Below are 16,182 nucleotides of genomic sequence, written 5' to 3'. Positions count from 1 at the left end.
ACAAGAGAGATTTTATAGAATGTCCCTCAGTTTGGGGTAGGGTGGCATTTTCTTATGATTAGTTTATGTGTGTGGTGTTAGTGTGTGTGTGTGTGTGTGTGTGTGTGTGTGTGTGTGTGTGTGTGTGTGTTTAAATCAAGAATACCTCAGTGGTGACATGACTTGATTCCGCTTTAATTTAATGTTGGGCTGCGTTCCATGTCCCCTTGAAGCAGCAGGAGCAACTGGGATGAAACTTCTCTGGATCCCTCAGGAAGCTCATGGCACCCAGACCCCAGTAAGCAATTCCCCCTCCCTGTGCTTCCTCCAGACATAAGTGTCCTCTGTCTCCCGTCATGTTTCTTTTTTGTTTCCACATGCCTAGTCCCCTAATTATCCTGTTATATTACCTTGCAGATTTAGGAGAGATCTTTTTCTGAGAAGCCAACTGCAGTTTAAGAAACAAAAATGTCAAACCTTTTCATCATATACATACCCACACACACACAAATTAAGTTTGTGACCACTAAGCCTTTAAGTCTCAAATCTCATCTGACTTTAGAGTGGTCACTAAGATAATTCATATTTTTAAAAATCTTGAGATGATGTCAATTGTAGTTATAGTCAATTTATATCCAAAGAAGAGAGCTAATTTGCCCATGAAGCCACCCAAATTCATCATTTAGGTGCTAACTAAAGTTTGGAGACACTGATGTAGTTTTATTGAATGTGTTAATTCTACAGACTGTAAAGTGATTGTCAGAGCGTCCACAGAGTCACCCATAGGAATTGGGGGTGTTTAGCAGTGGACTTCAATTAACATTTTATTTTGCTAATTTAGCACAAAGAAAGCATCTGAAGGTAGCTTGCAGCGGAAGAAGTTTTGCTAGCAAGGTTCACCTTTTCCCACCCAATAAAGAGTTTTGAATCTGTGATTTGGCTATTCATTGCATCAGGAAAATAGCATAGGCCAAAGAAAAAAGCTTGTCCAATCATATCTACTTGTCTTGCTCCATACCTATAATAACGTGGCCAGGAGAGGAAAGATGAGCATAGGAGTGGGCCTGTGCCAGGGAACAGGATGGAAGTTTCTGAGTTTGTACTCAGTGCCGTGGGGATGCCAACACAGAGGCTGGACACTGGCCGGCAGGTCCCTACGTAACTGCCCTCATTGTTTCTGCTTTATTAGGAAGCTGACCCGACCCAGGCTGATGCCAACACCTTCCCCACCCAACGGAGTCTACCACCTGACTTTTCTGAGCTATCCCAATCCAGGCATCAGGTCAGCGTCCATCTCTGGGACCACTAGAAAGCTGGCCCCTGCATTTGCTTCTAAATTTTCCTCCCTTAAATGTCCATCAGGACCAGCTTAAAACAACACGGGGGGTAACTCAAAGTGTCCTGCCCTGTTGCAGAGCACACCTTTCCAGCCCCTTCCCCTTCAGCCTGATGATTTCCCCTCAGGTCTGTCCTCTGCACCTGAGCTTTTTCTCATCATATGGGACGGACTAACATCATAACCCGGTGACATAGAGCCAGAAAGAACTAAGAGACTTGGGAGGGTCTGAATTCTCCCCCAGCCCTTTCCAAGAGTGTAAGAATGTGTGACAACTTCTGTTAATTCCCTTTGAGATTTGGTTTTTAGCATTGATATTTTCAATTTTCTCAGAGATGTCTCCTGTAATGGATATTGGTATTGGTCCATTGTTTCGTGGTTTTCCTATGTATGTTTACCCAGGTTAACTGAGAAGCTTCTTAAGATACATTTTTTTTTTCTTTAAAAGGAAAGTCTTTTATTAAAATGGCAAAATATAAATTTTTAAGAATTCACTGCACGTATAAATATGCCGCACTTCACAGGAAGATTCAAAGAAGTCAAGCACACTTCTACCTAACGCCTGAATCTCTGTGACCAGCCATCAGTGAAGGGTTCTGTGCAGTCTGTGCCCCACGCCCACTCCTGACACAAGCTTTGAGCCCTCAGATGTTGCAGCTTTCCATAGGTACAAGTGACTGCAGTAGGCAGATAAGAATGAGTTAGGGTTTTTAATTTCAGGGATTGTTATATTAAATTCAACCGAACTGTTATAGTTAACGGTAACTATTTTGTGGCCATTGTCCCTTGAAAAGGTGCCCAGGGAGCAGTGTTTGCTCAGGGTCCCTCTGACGACTGTTTGGTGTGTAGAGTACCTCGGACACTTGTGCCCTTAGATAATGGGCTCTTTTGAACTGAAGCTCTAATTCAAGAACGCGGAACTGAATGTAGCTAATAAAATAAGTGAGCAACGTGGAGTAATACGAATAGGTAATAGTTGTAACTTCTCTGTAAATAAGAGAAGTAAGGTTGGCTGAGGTTAGGTTTTCAAGGACTTCACATCTTACGGTGAGTTTGGAGATCTTTTAGGTGGTGGTATATTTTCCGAAGCTTTTGAAGAGGGTAAGGACTTGAAGATGTCTCAGGCGCAAGGTCCACGTTTCTGCCCACCTCATGTATTGTTTTTGAATCTGGCCTGACTGGTTCAAACCTTAGTGTGACCCTATGATCTCTATTCACTTATAAGGGACTATCAGAGACTCAAAAAAAAAAAAAATTAATGTAAAATGTTATGGTAGCAAATCTAGCTTTAGGTAGAGTGTTCTTTTTAAAGTGTAGATGAAGAATTCATCTTCAGCCTATTCATAAGAAAGCACTTCCTGTTATAGGGCAGTAATACCCATTGAGGAGTTTTTGAGTTTTTACCTTCTGGAGTGATGAATCTCTGGTGCACATATAGCTACCTAGGGCTATAAAGACTTTGTTTCATATAATTCTCAAATGTGAACTTTTTTTGCAGATAAGTAGGGCACCTTTCCCATCTTAAGGCTCCTGTCATCGCGTGCACATTTCGCGATAGGAGATGAGAGTGTCATTCTTTGGATCAGGAATAATGATTACTGGTGAAGACCTATCTCAATGAATGCCTCTTTGTCATTGCATTCTTTCAGCAGCATATATTTATTTCTATCTCAGATGAGGCATCTATGTATTTTTTCTTTAATCTTGTAGTGTTGGATCTACATGCCTCTTTCTATATCTAAATAATCTGTTTACTTCAGACATTGCTCTTATTCTATGTGTATTCTTTCTGGGTGACTTTACTTTTGGCCTGGCCTTGGTGAGATTTAGTAGAGAGGAAAAGAAAAAGGGAGCGAGGCGATTGGTAGCACCAGTCTTGAACTGGCCAACACGTAGGAGTGGAGATACATGTACAGCCCTGGAATTCGAAGGAGAAGCTGAAGCTGAAGCTGGGTAGAGGCCCAGGAGTTAAGAGGCCGGCCTCTTGGAGGCTGCTACCCCGGAAGGCGCAAAAACCGACCCAGCGCAGGGTATTTGCCCGCCACATGTGAGTGTTTTCTTCCCTCAGAGGATAATCTAGGGGGATACTTGACAGGATGCCTCCTACTGGTCTTTGTAAATATGGGTGCAATGTAAACTCAGCACTGGATTTAGATGAGCTAAGAAATTACAGGTAATCACTTATGTATATGATACATGTTTTTATTAAATGAAATTTCAAGCCAAGGAACATGTATTTTGTGAATCCTACCAAATTTATTAAACTGAGGTCTGTATCTAATTCCAGGATGAGCTGGTTTGGAGAGATGAGTAAAATTTAATATGTATATGCATAATATTTAAGACATTTAAAAAAATGTTTATAGTCTTTATGAGGTACAGAAAATAATAATAAAAGCAACCCCAACTTAAACAGAACATTAAGAATGCCTTTGAAATCTGGCGCATCCCTGTTCCCAGTCCTGTCCTCCCTGGACTTGTGTCTATCATTCTCTTACTTTTCTTTATGGCTGAAACCCTATTATGTTAGCTGGATTTCCATGTCTTTAATTCTTCCAAAGCCTTAGATATCGTTCAGCATATCGTGTTTGGCATGTCCCCAGCCCTCAGCGCCGAGAGTCATCCTCGTAGCTAGCTGCTTTGTAGTATTCCATGCTGTCGAGGCAACTTGAGTTGTCTCGTTTTCCTCCTCCTCGAGCAAGATGGCTGCCATCTTTCTTGCCTTTGCCCCGGCGGACATCACTTCTGTAGGGCACGCGCCTAGAGGTAGAACCACCAGCTTAGTCACGTCAAGGGCTTTCTAGATGATGCCAAAATAATCTTGCCAGTTTAGAAGCTTCCACTAGCAGTGTAGGGAGTTTTCATTGCTCAGTGTTCTTGCAAACATTTGATGTCATCAGGCTTCAGTGGTTTGGTCACATTAATAGGTGTAAAATGGGGTCTCATTGTAGCTGTAATTTGCAATTCCAGCTTAATCAGCTTGAGCATTCCTTCATGGCTATTTGTTCTTGTTTCCACTTCTTTGAGAAGCCTCTTCATGAATTTTGCCCATTCTTCTATTAGATTATCGTTATTTTCTTTCTATAGGAGTTCTCTGTATCATCTAGGTATCTTTTTTTTGTCACATTTGTGATGTTAGTGTCTTTTCCCCATCCCTGTATTTTTCCCCATCTTAACTTCTCACTTTCTTTATGGTATCTTTTGAAGAACAAAGGTTTTACATTTTAATGTGAATGAATTTATCTTTTTCCCTAGGGTTTGTGGTTTTTTTATATCTTATTTTAGAAATTCTTCCCTACCCTAAGGTCGTGAATATTTTTTCTCATACTTTCTTTTCAAAGTTTGAAAGTTAGGCCTTCTATACTTAAGAGTCGTAATTCATCTGGAATAATTTTGATGCTTGATATCAGGTAGAAAACTACTTTTTTTCTTCTGTGCGGATGTCCAGTTATCCCAGCACTGTTTACTGAACGTGTTTATATTCTTTATACACCTTATGATATATAGTGCCACTCTTGTCATATTTTAAGGTTCTATAAATGCACAGTCTGTTTCTGGACATCCAGATATGTTCTCTTGGGCTCTCCTTATAGCAGTGTCACATTATCTCAATAACTGTAACTTTGTATTACATCATATCTGTTGGGTCAAGTCCCCTTTATCTTTTTCATAAGTCTTGCTTTTTTTGGCCCTCTCTGCCATGTGAATTTTATAATCACCTTGTTGAATTTTACACACACACACACACACACACAAACACACACACAGAATTTTTATTGGAATTACATTTTTTTCTCGATCGGGGGAAATTTTCTTTTTGTTAAAGCATAATTTGCATACAATAAAATATACAGAACCGAAGTGCACAATTCAATGAATTTTGATAAATCTATATACCTGTGTAACCAGTAACTCCAACAAGATACAGATTATTTCTGTTAGCCTGGAAATTTCTGTTGTGTTGTTTTCCATTTGGTCACCCCTTTCTCTCCAAAGTATAAACACTGTTCTGATTTCTATCACTATAGATTGCCTAGTTTGAAACTTCATATAAACCGAAAATACAGTGTCTGTATGGTTTCTTTCAATTCATTGTTTTTGAAATTAGATTCATCCATGTTGACTTTATCAGTAGTTTATTCCTTTTTATTCTCAAGTTGTATTCCACTATATAAATGGATACAAATGGGAAAAATTGAGTTGTTTCCTATTTTTGGCTATTATGAATAAGGCTGTTGTGCACATTCTTGTGCAAGCCTTTTGTGGATATTGGTATATACTCAAGAGAAATGGAAACATTTAAGAATGGATTTGTGGGGTAACAGGATAAATCCATGTTTAACTTTATGAAGAAACAACAGATTTCCAAAGTGACGGTACCATTTCATACTCCTTCCAACAAAATATGAGATCTCTAGTTGTTCATTAACATTTAGTGTTGTTGGTCTTTTTAACTGTTTAATTGGTGTGAAATGGTTTTTCATTGTGCTTTTGGTTTGTAGGAGTTTTTGTATATTCTGTGTATGAGCCCTTTGCCATATATATTATTGAAAAATTTCTCCGAGTCTGGGGCTTGCCTAATGGTGTCTTTCAATGGACACAAGTTTTTAATTTTTATAAAATCCAATTTACCAACTTTTTTCTATAATGATTAGTACTTTTTGTATCCCAAAAAATCTTTATGCACCCCCAAGGCCCCAAATATATTCTTCTATGTGTTTTTCTAGAAGCTTTGTAGTTTTAGCTTTTATTTTTAAAATAATTCAATGCATCTTAAATTAATTTTTGTATGTGATGAGGCTGGGATAATTCAGGTTAATTTTTTTCCCCATAAGGTTATCCAGTTGTTCCAGCACCATTTATTGAAATGACTTTTCTTTCCCCATTGAATTGCATTGGTGCCTTTGTCAAAAACCAATTGAATGTATGTACTCAATGTATGACTCTAATTTTGGACTTTCTCTTCTGTTCCATTGATCTATTTGTCTATTCTGATGTCTTATTACTGCAATTTTATAGCAGTTTCTAGAGCCAGTTAGTGTAAGTCTTTCAACTTTGGTCTTAATTTTCAAGATCATTTTTACTATTCTAGATACAGTCATGTGCTGTTTAAGGGCGGAGATATATGTCCCAAGAAATGTGTAGTTCTATGATTTAATTGTTGTGTCAGCATGACAGAGTACTTACACAAACCTGGGTTGTATAGCCTACTACACACCTAGGTTATGTGGTACAGCCTATTGCCTCTAGGCTACAAGCTTCTACAGCAGGTAAATGTACAAAACAACACAAGAGTAAATGAAACAGAGAAAATGATGCAATCAAGAGACCAAGTAAACATAAGATGTATGAGGCTGCTGCTGGCATACTACAGCACACTTTTATAGCAGACTTTTTGTAAGTAGAAAGAATACACTGTAAAGTAACAATAAAATGTATAGCATAGTAAATACATAAATAACAGTCATTTATTATCATTATCAAGTATTATATACTGTACATTATTGGGTGTGCTATTCTTTTATATGACAGGAAGCACCGTGGGTTTGTGTACATCAGCATCACCACAAACACGTGAGGAATGTGTTGCACTGTGACGTTATGACAGCTACAACATCACTAGGTGACAGGAAATTTTCAGCTCCATTATCATCTTATGGGACCACCGTTGTACATGTAGTTTGTTGTTGACCAAAGCGTCGCTTATGTGGTGCGTAACTATATTTTGATTTCCATTTAAATTTTAAAACTGACTTGTCTATTTCTGCAGAAAAGTTTGCTGGGGTTATAATTTAGGTCTTTAATGTCTAAGAAGACATTAAAGACATTAAAATCATAAGATTTTATGATTTTCTCCATTAGGATTTTATACATCTTTGTTAGATACTTCCTTCATACATAATTTTTACTATGGTAGATGTCTTTTTTAAGATTAAAGTTTCTAATTATTGTTTCCATGTAGAAACTTTGGCATATGAAATTTTTAAGTATAAACAATATTTGTAAACTTTTCTTAATTCTAATAGATTATTTAGGAGTTTCCATGCAAACCAGTAATACCATCTGTAAATAATTACAGTTTTATGTCCTTGTTTTCAATTCATTATAACTATTCTTCTTTTTCAACTGTCAGACTCCCAAGACAGTGTTGAGTAGAGATGGGGCTGCCTTGTCAAAGTAACATAAACTGGATGCCTTAAACAACTTAACTTTATTGTCTCACAGTTCTGGAGGCTAGAGGTCTGAGATCAGGGTGATGGCAGTTTTGGTTCTTTCTGAGGGAGAACCTGTCCCAGGCCTCTCCCCTTGCTTCTGGTGGCCTCAGGTGTTCCTTGGCCATCTTCTCCCTGTGTTTTCACTTGCCTTTCCTCTATGTATATCTGTCTTTGTGTCCAAATGTCCCCTTTTTATAAGGAACCTAATCATACTGGGTTAAGGCCCACCCTACTGACCTCATCTTAACTTGATTATCTACAAGGACCCTGTTTCCACAAAAGGTCATATTCACCAGTACTAAGAGTTAGACTTCAGCATGTTTGGGGGTACATAATTTAACCCATGACAGATGGTAATAGTCTTATTCCTTGTTTTATGTTTTTTCCCCTTTAATTTTGTAAATGTGGTAAATTAAACCAACAGATTTTATTACCTTAAATCACCATTGCATCCCAACTTATTCATATTGTATTTATATACATATTGATTCAGTGTGCTAATATTTAATACTTTTGCATGTTTACAAGTAAGAATGATCAATGATTTTTCTCCCCCTGTAGCCGTATCTGATTTGGATATCAAAGTTATACTTTATACTGGCTTTATAAAAAAAAAGTGTTTGGTGGAACTTACTGGGTGAACCATCTGGACCTGATGCTTACTTTATGGGACAGACAGTGTCCGTGAAACCAGAATATAGCCAGTGCTCTTGCATTGCTCATAAACTCATCCAAATCAGCTCCCATGGGCTTGGCTATGTGCCATGAAAAGAAGTAGGGCCTCTAGAAGCTTATGGGTCATATCAAAATCTCTTCTGCTCAGCTCCACTTGTAGCAGAAAGAACGAAATTGTTTTTGAGCCAAAGCTGAGGAAATCTGAAGAACCTAAAGGAAGATGCCAAAGCAACAAATTTTTTTTAGCAGTAGCTACAGGTGTTAACTAAAAGATAATGTTTCTGTGTACATCTGTAGAAGAAAATTAGTAGTTTTACATTAGCATTTTCAAAGACACTTCGATTCTAATTATGACTAGTGGTGCTGTGTATTCTTAATTTGGTAGAAAGTAATTACTAATACTTTAATTTTGGCCCTTAGCACATATTGCTTTATGCTATTGTTTATTTTTCTGGTCCTATCTTCTCAGTGAAGTTGGAAGACTCTTGGGAAATGGGACAGTGTTGTGTAACATGTTTTTTTTTATTATTGGTTTAAAAGTTTCTTGTTGCATATGTAATGTTATCTTTATTTAAACTATTGTCCATGAATGTATTAATATTTTTCAATCTCCCTAACTAGGTATGTGTTTTGCTATTTTGAGAAAAATGTAAAATATTGATCTTTTAAATTATAACCATGGTTTTAAAGGACATTCTAACAGAAAATTCATTTAAATTTCAGATCAGCTTGAGATCACATAGTAAAGTGTGAACTGTACACCTTAACAGAATTTTTAAATTTTATTACCATGTTAAAACTCTCTGATTTCAGACTCTTGTAAGTTAGCCTTAATAATAATACAGGGAGATATGGCCAAAAGTTTGCCTTCTTATGATTCATATTTTATCTAAGTAAATTTATCATGTGAACTAGATCAGGGAGAAAAATTTTCCACTGCCTAAAGGAATAAACCATTGTTTAAGTATTTGAGTGTTACTTTGTCAGCTTTCATTTATCTCTGCATAATTCCGTTTTAGCTACTTGGAAGTTTATAATACAGTATTTGTTATCTGTAATCACTATTATTTGCATTAGCTCTCCAGGACTTATTTATCTACTGGTTCCAAGTTTGTACCCTTAAACAATATATCCCCAATTTCCCCAACCCTCGGCCCCTGTTAAGCATCACTCTACTCTATTTTTATGAGTTCAGCTTTTTTAGATTCTACATATAAGTGATAGCATGATATTTGTCGTTCTCTCTCTGACATATCTCACTTAGCATAATGCTCTCAGGGTCTATTCATGTTGTCACAAATAATAGGATCTCCTTCTTTCTCATGGCTGAATAATATTCCACTGTGTACGTGTGTGTGCGTGTGTGTGTGAGAGAGAGAGAGACATCTTTATTGATCTGTCAGTGGACACTTAGGTTGTTTCCATATCTTGGTTTTTGTGAATAATGATGCAATAAAGATGAGAGTGCAGATGTCTCTTCAAACTACCGTTTTTGTTTTCTTTGGGTATATACCCAGAAATGGAATTGCTGGATTATATAGTAATTCTATTTTTATTTTTTTGAGGAACTTTGTTATCACCAATTTATATTCCCACCAACAGTGTACGAGGGTTCCCTCTTCTCCACATCCTCTCCAGCGTTTGTTATATCTTTTCTTCTTGATGACAGCCATTCTAGCAGGTGTTTTGATTTGCATTTCCCCGATGATTCATGATTTGAGCATCTTTGCATGTACTTGTTGGCCATTTGGATATCTTCCTTGGAAAACCGTTGGTTTAGTTTTTCTGCCTACTTTTTATTGGATGGTGGTTTTTTTGGTTGTTGTTATTGATTTGTATGAGTTCTTTATACATTTTGGATATTAACCCCTTGTCTGATACATGGTTTGCAAATATTTTCTCCTATTTCGTAGGTTGCCTTTTATTTTGTTGATTCTTTGCTGTGCAGAACTTCTTAGTTTGATGTAGTCCCACTTGTTGATTTTTGCTTTTATCGCTTGTACTTTTCATGTCATATCTAAAAAAAATCATTGCCCAATCCAACATCAAGTCATTTCTTCCCTATGTTTTTTTCCCAGGAGCTTTGTGGCATCAGGTCTAAAGTTTAAGTTTTTAATCCATTTTGTTTTAATTTTTGTGAGTGGTGTAAGTTAGGAGTCCAATTTCACTTTTCTACATGTGGTTATCTGGTTTTCTCATCACCATTTGTTGAAGAGACTATCCTTTCCCCATTGACTATTCTTGTCTCCTTCGTCAAATATTGGTTGACCATATAAGTGGGGGTTATTTCTGGGCTCTCTGTTAGGTTGCATTGGTATATGTGTCTGTTTTTATACCAGTACCATATTGTTTTAATTAGCATAGCTAATTAATGTAGTTTGAAACTATAAAGTTTGATACCTCTAGCTTCGTTCTTCTTTTACATTTTCACTTTGACTATTTGTGGTCATTTTTGATTCTATACAAATTTTAGGATTGTTTCTTCTATTTCTGTAAAAAATGCCATTGGAATTTTGGTAGGGATTGCATTAAATCTGTAGATTGATTTGGGTACAGTGTACACTTTAACAACATTAATTCTTTCAATCCATGAACATGGATATCTTTCCATTTGTGTCTTATTTAATTTCTTTTATCGAAGTCTTATAGTTTTCATTTTATGGGTCTTTCGCGTCCATCGTTAAATTTATTCCTAAGTATTTTATTGCTTTTGCTGCTATTGTAAATAGGATACTATTTTAAACTTCTTTTTCAGATGTTTTCTATAGAAACACAACTAATTTCTATATGTTGATTTTGTATCCTGAAACTTTACTGAATTCGTTGATTAGTTCCAACAGTTTTTTGATTGAGTCTCTAGGATATTCTGTGTATCAGATCATGATTTACAAATAACAATTTTACATCTTTATTTCTGACTTGGATGCCTTTTATTTTTTTGTCTTGCCTTATTGCTCTAACTAGTACTTCTAATACCATGTTGAATGGGAGTACCAAGAGTGGGCACCCTTGTTTTCTCCTGACCTTAGAAGGAAAGCTTTCAAATTTTTACCATTGAATATAATGGTAGCTGTTGGTTTGTCATATATGCCCTTTATTATGTTGAGATATGTTCCTTTTATGCCTATTTTGTTGGGGGTTTTAATCATGAAAGTACATTGTATTTCATCAAATGCTTCTGCATCTATTGAGATAATCTTAAGGTTATATATTTTATTCTGTTAATATGGTGTATCACATTTATTGATTTGCATATGTTGAACCATCCTTCCATCCCAGGGATAAATCAACTTGGTTATGATAGCTAATCCTTTTAACGTGTTGTTAAATTCCATTTGCCAATATTTTGTTGAGAATTTTTGTATCTATGTTCATCAGAGATATTGGTCTATAGTTTTCTTATGGTATCCTTTTCTGGCTTTAGTATCAGGTTAATACTGGCCTCATAAAATGAGTTTGGAAGTGTTCCTTCCTCTACAATTTTTGGAATAGTTTCAGGACTGACATTAATTCTTCTTTAAATGTTTGATAGGATTTCCCAGTGAAGCTGTCTGGTCCTGGGCTTTCCTGTGTTGGGAGACTTTTGATCACTGATTCCATCTCCTTACAGTTATTGGTCTGTTCAGATTTTCTATTTTTTCATGATTCAGTCTTGGCATGTCATATGTTTTTTAGGAATTTATCCAGTTTGTTAGCATGTAATTGTTTGTTGTAGTCTCTTATAATCCTATGTATTTCTGTAGTATCGGTTTTAATCTCTTTCATTTCTGATTTTGAGTCTTCTCTCTTTTTATCTTAGTGTAAGTAAAGATTTGTCCATTTTGTTCTTTTTTTTTTTAAACAGTTCTTCAGTCACTGATACTTTCTCTTTTTTTCTGGTCATTTTTTTTTGCTCCGATCTTTGTTATTTCCTTCTTCTTGCTAACTTGGGCTTTATTTGTTCCTTTTTCTGGTTCTTTGAAGTGTAAAGTTAGGTTGCTTATTTGTGATCTATTTTCTTAATATATGTATTTCTTGCTATGAACTTCCCTTTCAAACTGCTTTTGCAATATCCCATAGGTTTTGGTATGTAGTGTTTACATTTTCATTTGTTTCGAGTTTTTTTTTTTTATTTTACTTTTGATTTCTCCTGTGACCCATTGATTGTTCAGAGGTGTGTTGTTTAATTTCCACATATTTGTAGATTGTCCAGCTTTCCTCTTGTTCATTTCTAGTTTCATACCATTGAGACTGGAAAAGATAGTATGATTTCAATCTTCTTAAATTTGCTAAGAGTTATTTTGTGTCTTTTTCTATAGTCTGTCCCGGAGAATGTTCCATGTGCATTTGAGGAGACCATGAACTCTAGTGTTGTTGGATGGAATGTTTTAATAAATGTCTGTTAAGTACATTTGGTCTAATGTATAGTTTGAGTCCATTGTTCCCCTTTTTGTTTTATCTCTGGATGATCTATCCATTGCTGAACATGGGGTGTTGTTATCTGCTTGTTCCTTCAGGTCTGTTTGTATTTGCTTCTTGTATTTAAATGCTCCCATGTTGGGTGTGTGTATATTTATGATTGTGATATCTTCTTGATGAATTTCCCCCTTTATCATCATATAGTATCCTTCTTTTTCTCTTGCTTTTGTTTTTGGCTTAAAGTCTATTTTATCTCCTGTAAGTACAGCTACCCCCATTTTCTTTCGGTTTCTACTTGCATGGAATATCTTTTTTCATCCTTTCACCCTGAGCCTTTGTGTCTTATTTATTCATTCATTCATTCATTCATTCATTCATTTTAGGCAAGGCAACTCTTGGTTGACCTCACAGATCGCAAGGACCTTATCAGCTTACAATCCCTTATTTTTTATTTTTATTTTTTATGCCTACAGCACCTGGTCTTCCTAGGTGGTCTCCCATCCAAGTACTAACCAAGCCCAACCCTGCTTAGCTTCCAGATGCTTAGCTTCCAAGATCAGACAGGATCAGGTTTGTTCAGGGTGGCATGGCCGTAGACGCCCGTGTGTCTTTAAAGCTGAAGTGAGTCTCTTGTAGGCAATATACAATTTTTTTTTTCATCTATTCAGCCACCCTGTGCCTTTTAATTGGTGAGTTCAATGCCTTTAAATCTAGAGTTATTATTGATTTGTGATGTTTTCTAATATTATATTTCTAATGTCAATATCTAATATTGATTCTTGATGTCACTTATGTCATCTTATTAATTGTTTTTTGGGGTGTTTCATATTTCCATGGTTTCTTTTTCTTTTGGTTTCTGCCTATCTTTGTAAATTGGTGATTTTCCGTGATGGTATGCTCTGTATCCCTGTTATCGTCTCTGCTCTGTGTTTTTGCTTTGTGGTATTATGAGACTTGCATAAGACATATTATAGATAAAACAGTTCGTTTTAAGTCTGTTTAGCAACTTAACTTAGATTATCTACTAAAGCTTCACCCTTTTACTCCCCCCTTTTATGTTTTTTTAAATTTATTTATGTATTTTTAATTCTTTAATGTCACCACTTATTTGACCCCTTTTACCCCATCTACCTTCCCCCTCACCCTTTTATGTTTTTGATGTCATCGTTTACCTCTTTTTATATTATGTGTTCATTAACACATTATAGCAGCTATAGTTATTTTTGATACATTTTTCATTTGACTTTTATATTCTAGTTAGTTGATTAGCACATCACCCCATTTCATATTTAGTTTTCTAAGTCTGCGTATTTACCTTTACTGGTGTTCTGTTTCATGGTGTCATTATCTAGGTTTTCTCTGTCTCTGTGTGGGTACAGCTGCTCCATTCTTCTTGCTCCCTCTTGTGGTGGAATTCAAAACTCACCGCCGTCTGCTGGAGACCTCTCTTGTTTTCCAGAAGGTGACACTGTAGCTCAAGTTTGCCATTTCTCTCTTGGCCACAGACTGAGGCCTATTTTCTGAGTGGGCTCCCTGTCTGCCAGAGTTCTTTCTTGTGCTACACATGGAAACACAAGGAGCCAGCTGCAGAGTTGGGGGAGGTGTGGGTTTAGTATTCAGGCTTTGGGGGTGCCTGCAGACCCTAGTAGGGAGATCCCTGGGTGTGAGACTTTAGGAGGCTGTGGGTGGACTTCCTGCTGCACAGGATCCCTTTAATGCCCTTTGAAATTTTTGTCTTCCCCTTTCCCATCCTTCCTCCCCACCCTTACACTCCCCACTCCCGTCCCCCTCCTGGCCCCGCCACGCCCTCTCGGGGTCCTGCTGGAGAGAAATGAGTTTCTCCAGCTGCATTCCACACAGCCCGGGTAACTGGGCACTCACTCACTCACTCTCCTTTCCATCACCGAAGAAGATGCCATAACCAGATATATCAGCCTTGTGCAGCCTTTCAGGAGAGCAGTGCTGGGAAAGTTTCTCTTTCTCCTGCCTCTGCCATGATCAAACTTGTGTTTTGGTTTTGTTTGCTCCAAAGGCACACTGGATTCTCCCCCTTGGGAATTCTGGGCTTCTGCACTCTTGTCTGTACCTCTGCCCAGGTCAGCATTCTCCAGATTTTTCCCCAAACAGAAGAGGTTGTCTGGGCAGGTGTGTTGACTCCACTGGTTTCCAGGTCTGTCTGCCTATCACTGGATGTACAGTGGTTAAGACTCCACCTGGGCCCGTTGATGTGTGGTGTTAGATCCCACAGCACCCATCAGGGTGCTTTGTTTGTGGATGGATATCTAATTTGTTGTTTTAAAAAGGCGGAGAATAAAAAGGAGGAACATCTTATGCCACCATCATGCTGACGTCACGCTCCTACTTTTTATAAATTACCACTTAATTATTAAAGCAGCTTTCTTATTTAAAAGCCCGTAGTAGGAAACTCATTTTTAGCAAGATTTGAGTAACTGTAGTTACCAGGTAATGAAACAATATTGTTTTTTTAATGTTACAGAATTATGACTTTTTAATAAACCAAATGCTTTTCTTACAACTCCCTCTTCTCTCTCCTCCTCTGTTTACCACAGTATTTTAGGCTAAATACAAGGTGTTTGATTCTTTCCTTATGCAGTTGACCCTTGAAAAGCACTGGTTTGAACTGTGCAGGTCCACTTATATGCAGATTTTCAGTGGCGGTGGCAGTGGGCACCCCTAAACCCCACGTTGTTCAAGGGTCAACTGTATTCTTTATTGCAAAAATGTTTCGTATATCCCTTATGCTAAGTAAGACACAATGTGCTTTCAAAAAATTAGAGAAGTTTGATTATGACTGCCTGAAGCTTATTTCTCTATTCCTTCTGCAAAGTGAGAGGTACAATTCACATTTTGAATAGTAGAATCACTCTATCCTGCCATTTTAAAAGACAGCCCTATTGATTAATCAGTGAAGGAAGAACTATTTCATATTACTTTGCTTTCACAGACTTAGGCTATTTCATAGCCTACATTTCAATATCTGCGTATAACTCATTAGGATTTAAATGGAAAAAGGCTGTCAAGGTTGGGTTTTGGCTTTCATCATGAGAAATAGATGTTAGTGTTTAAAAACTGAATCAGAGATTAAAAGTCTACTCCTCACCCAACCCTAGGCTTTCCCTGGGATCCTGGGGAGTTCCTGCCGCCCCATATGGATGGACTCGATTCCTCTGCGAGGCCTTCTGAGCCTCGCTCCTCACTTCCCATCTCTTTTCCCTTGTCTCTGTAAAGATGAGCTCATGTAAATGAGATGAATATGCCTGTGTGTGTGTGCGCGGGCAAGGTGTGTGTGTGTGTGTGTGTGTGTTTGTATGTGTGTCTGGTTTACCTTTCAGTCTGTCTGTCAGTGGAGGTGGACACAGATTACCCACAGCTAAGACCATCCCTTGGTGCCCAGCCTTAGGAAATAAAAACAGTAGGCTAGAGGCTTGAGAGGGATACATTAATGATGAGATCAAAAGCCAGCTTTTATTGAGCGCTTATGTTAGCTGACTCCATCCTCAAAGAATCATCTGAAGTAGATGCAATTATTACTCTCATTTCACAGGTGAGGAAACTGAG

The 16,182-nt window shown here is 37.3% G+C and overlaps 1 protein-coding gene and 1 pseudogene across 2 annotated transcripts in view; one reads left to right on the top strand and one right to left on the bottom strand.

The window, feature by feature from the left end:
* Positions 1-16,182, top strand: part of TGFBRAP1 (transforming growth factor beta receptor associated protein 1) — a 58,903-nt gene that overhangs the window by 5,253 nt on the left and 37,468 nt on the right. The window contains exon 2 of one of the 2 annotated variants that reach the window (XM_039840140.1): positions 6,848-7,025. The exons of the other annotated variant lie outside the window; for it this stretch is intronic. The gene's annotated coding sequence lies outside the window, so the exon portion shown is untranslated. The remainder of the gene's footprint in view (positions 1-6,847; positions 7,026-16,182) is intronic. 2 annotated transcript variants of the gene reach the window in all.
* On the bottom strand, positions 13,068-13,201 carry LOC120584481 (uncharacterized; annotated as a pseudogene).

This window comes from Pteropus medius, unplaced genomic scaffold, assembly GCF_902729225.1.
Source record: "Pteropus medius unplaced genomic scaffold, Ma_sr-lr_union100, whole genome shotgun sequence".
NCBI lineage: Eukaryota > Metazoa > Chordata > Mammalia > Chiroptera > Pteropodidae > Pteropus > Pteropus medius.
This window is presented reverse-complemented; position numbering and strand designations above follow the sequence as displayed.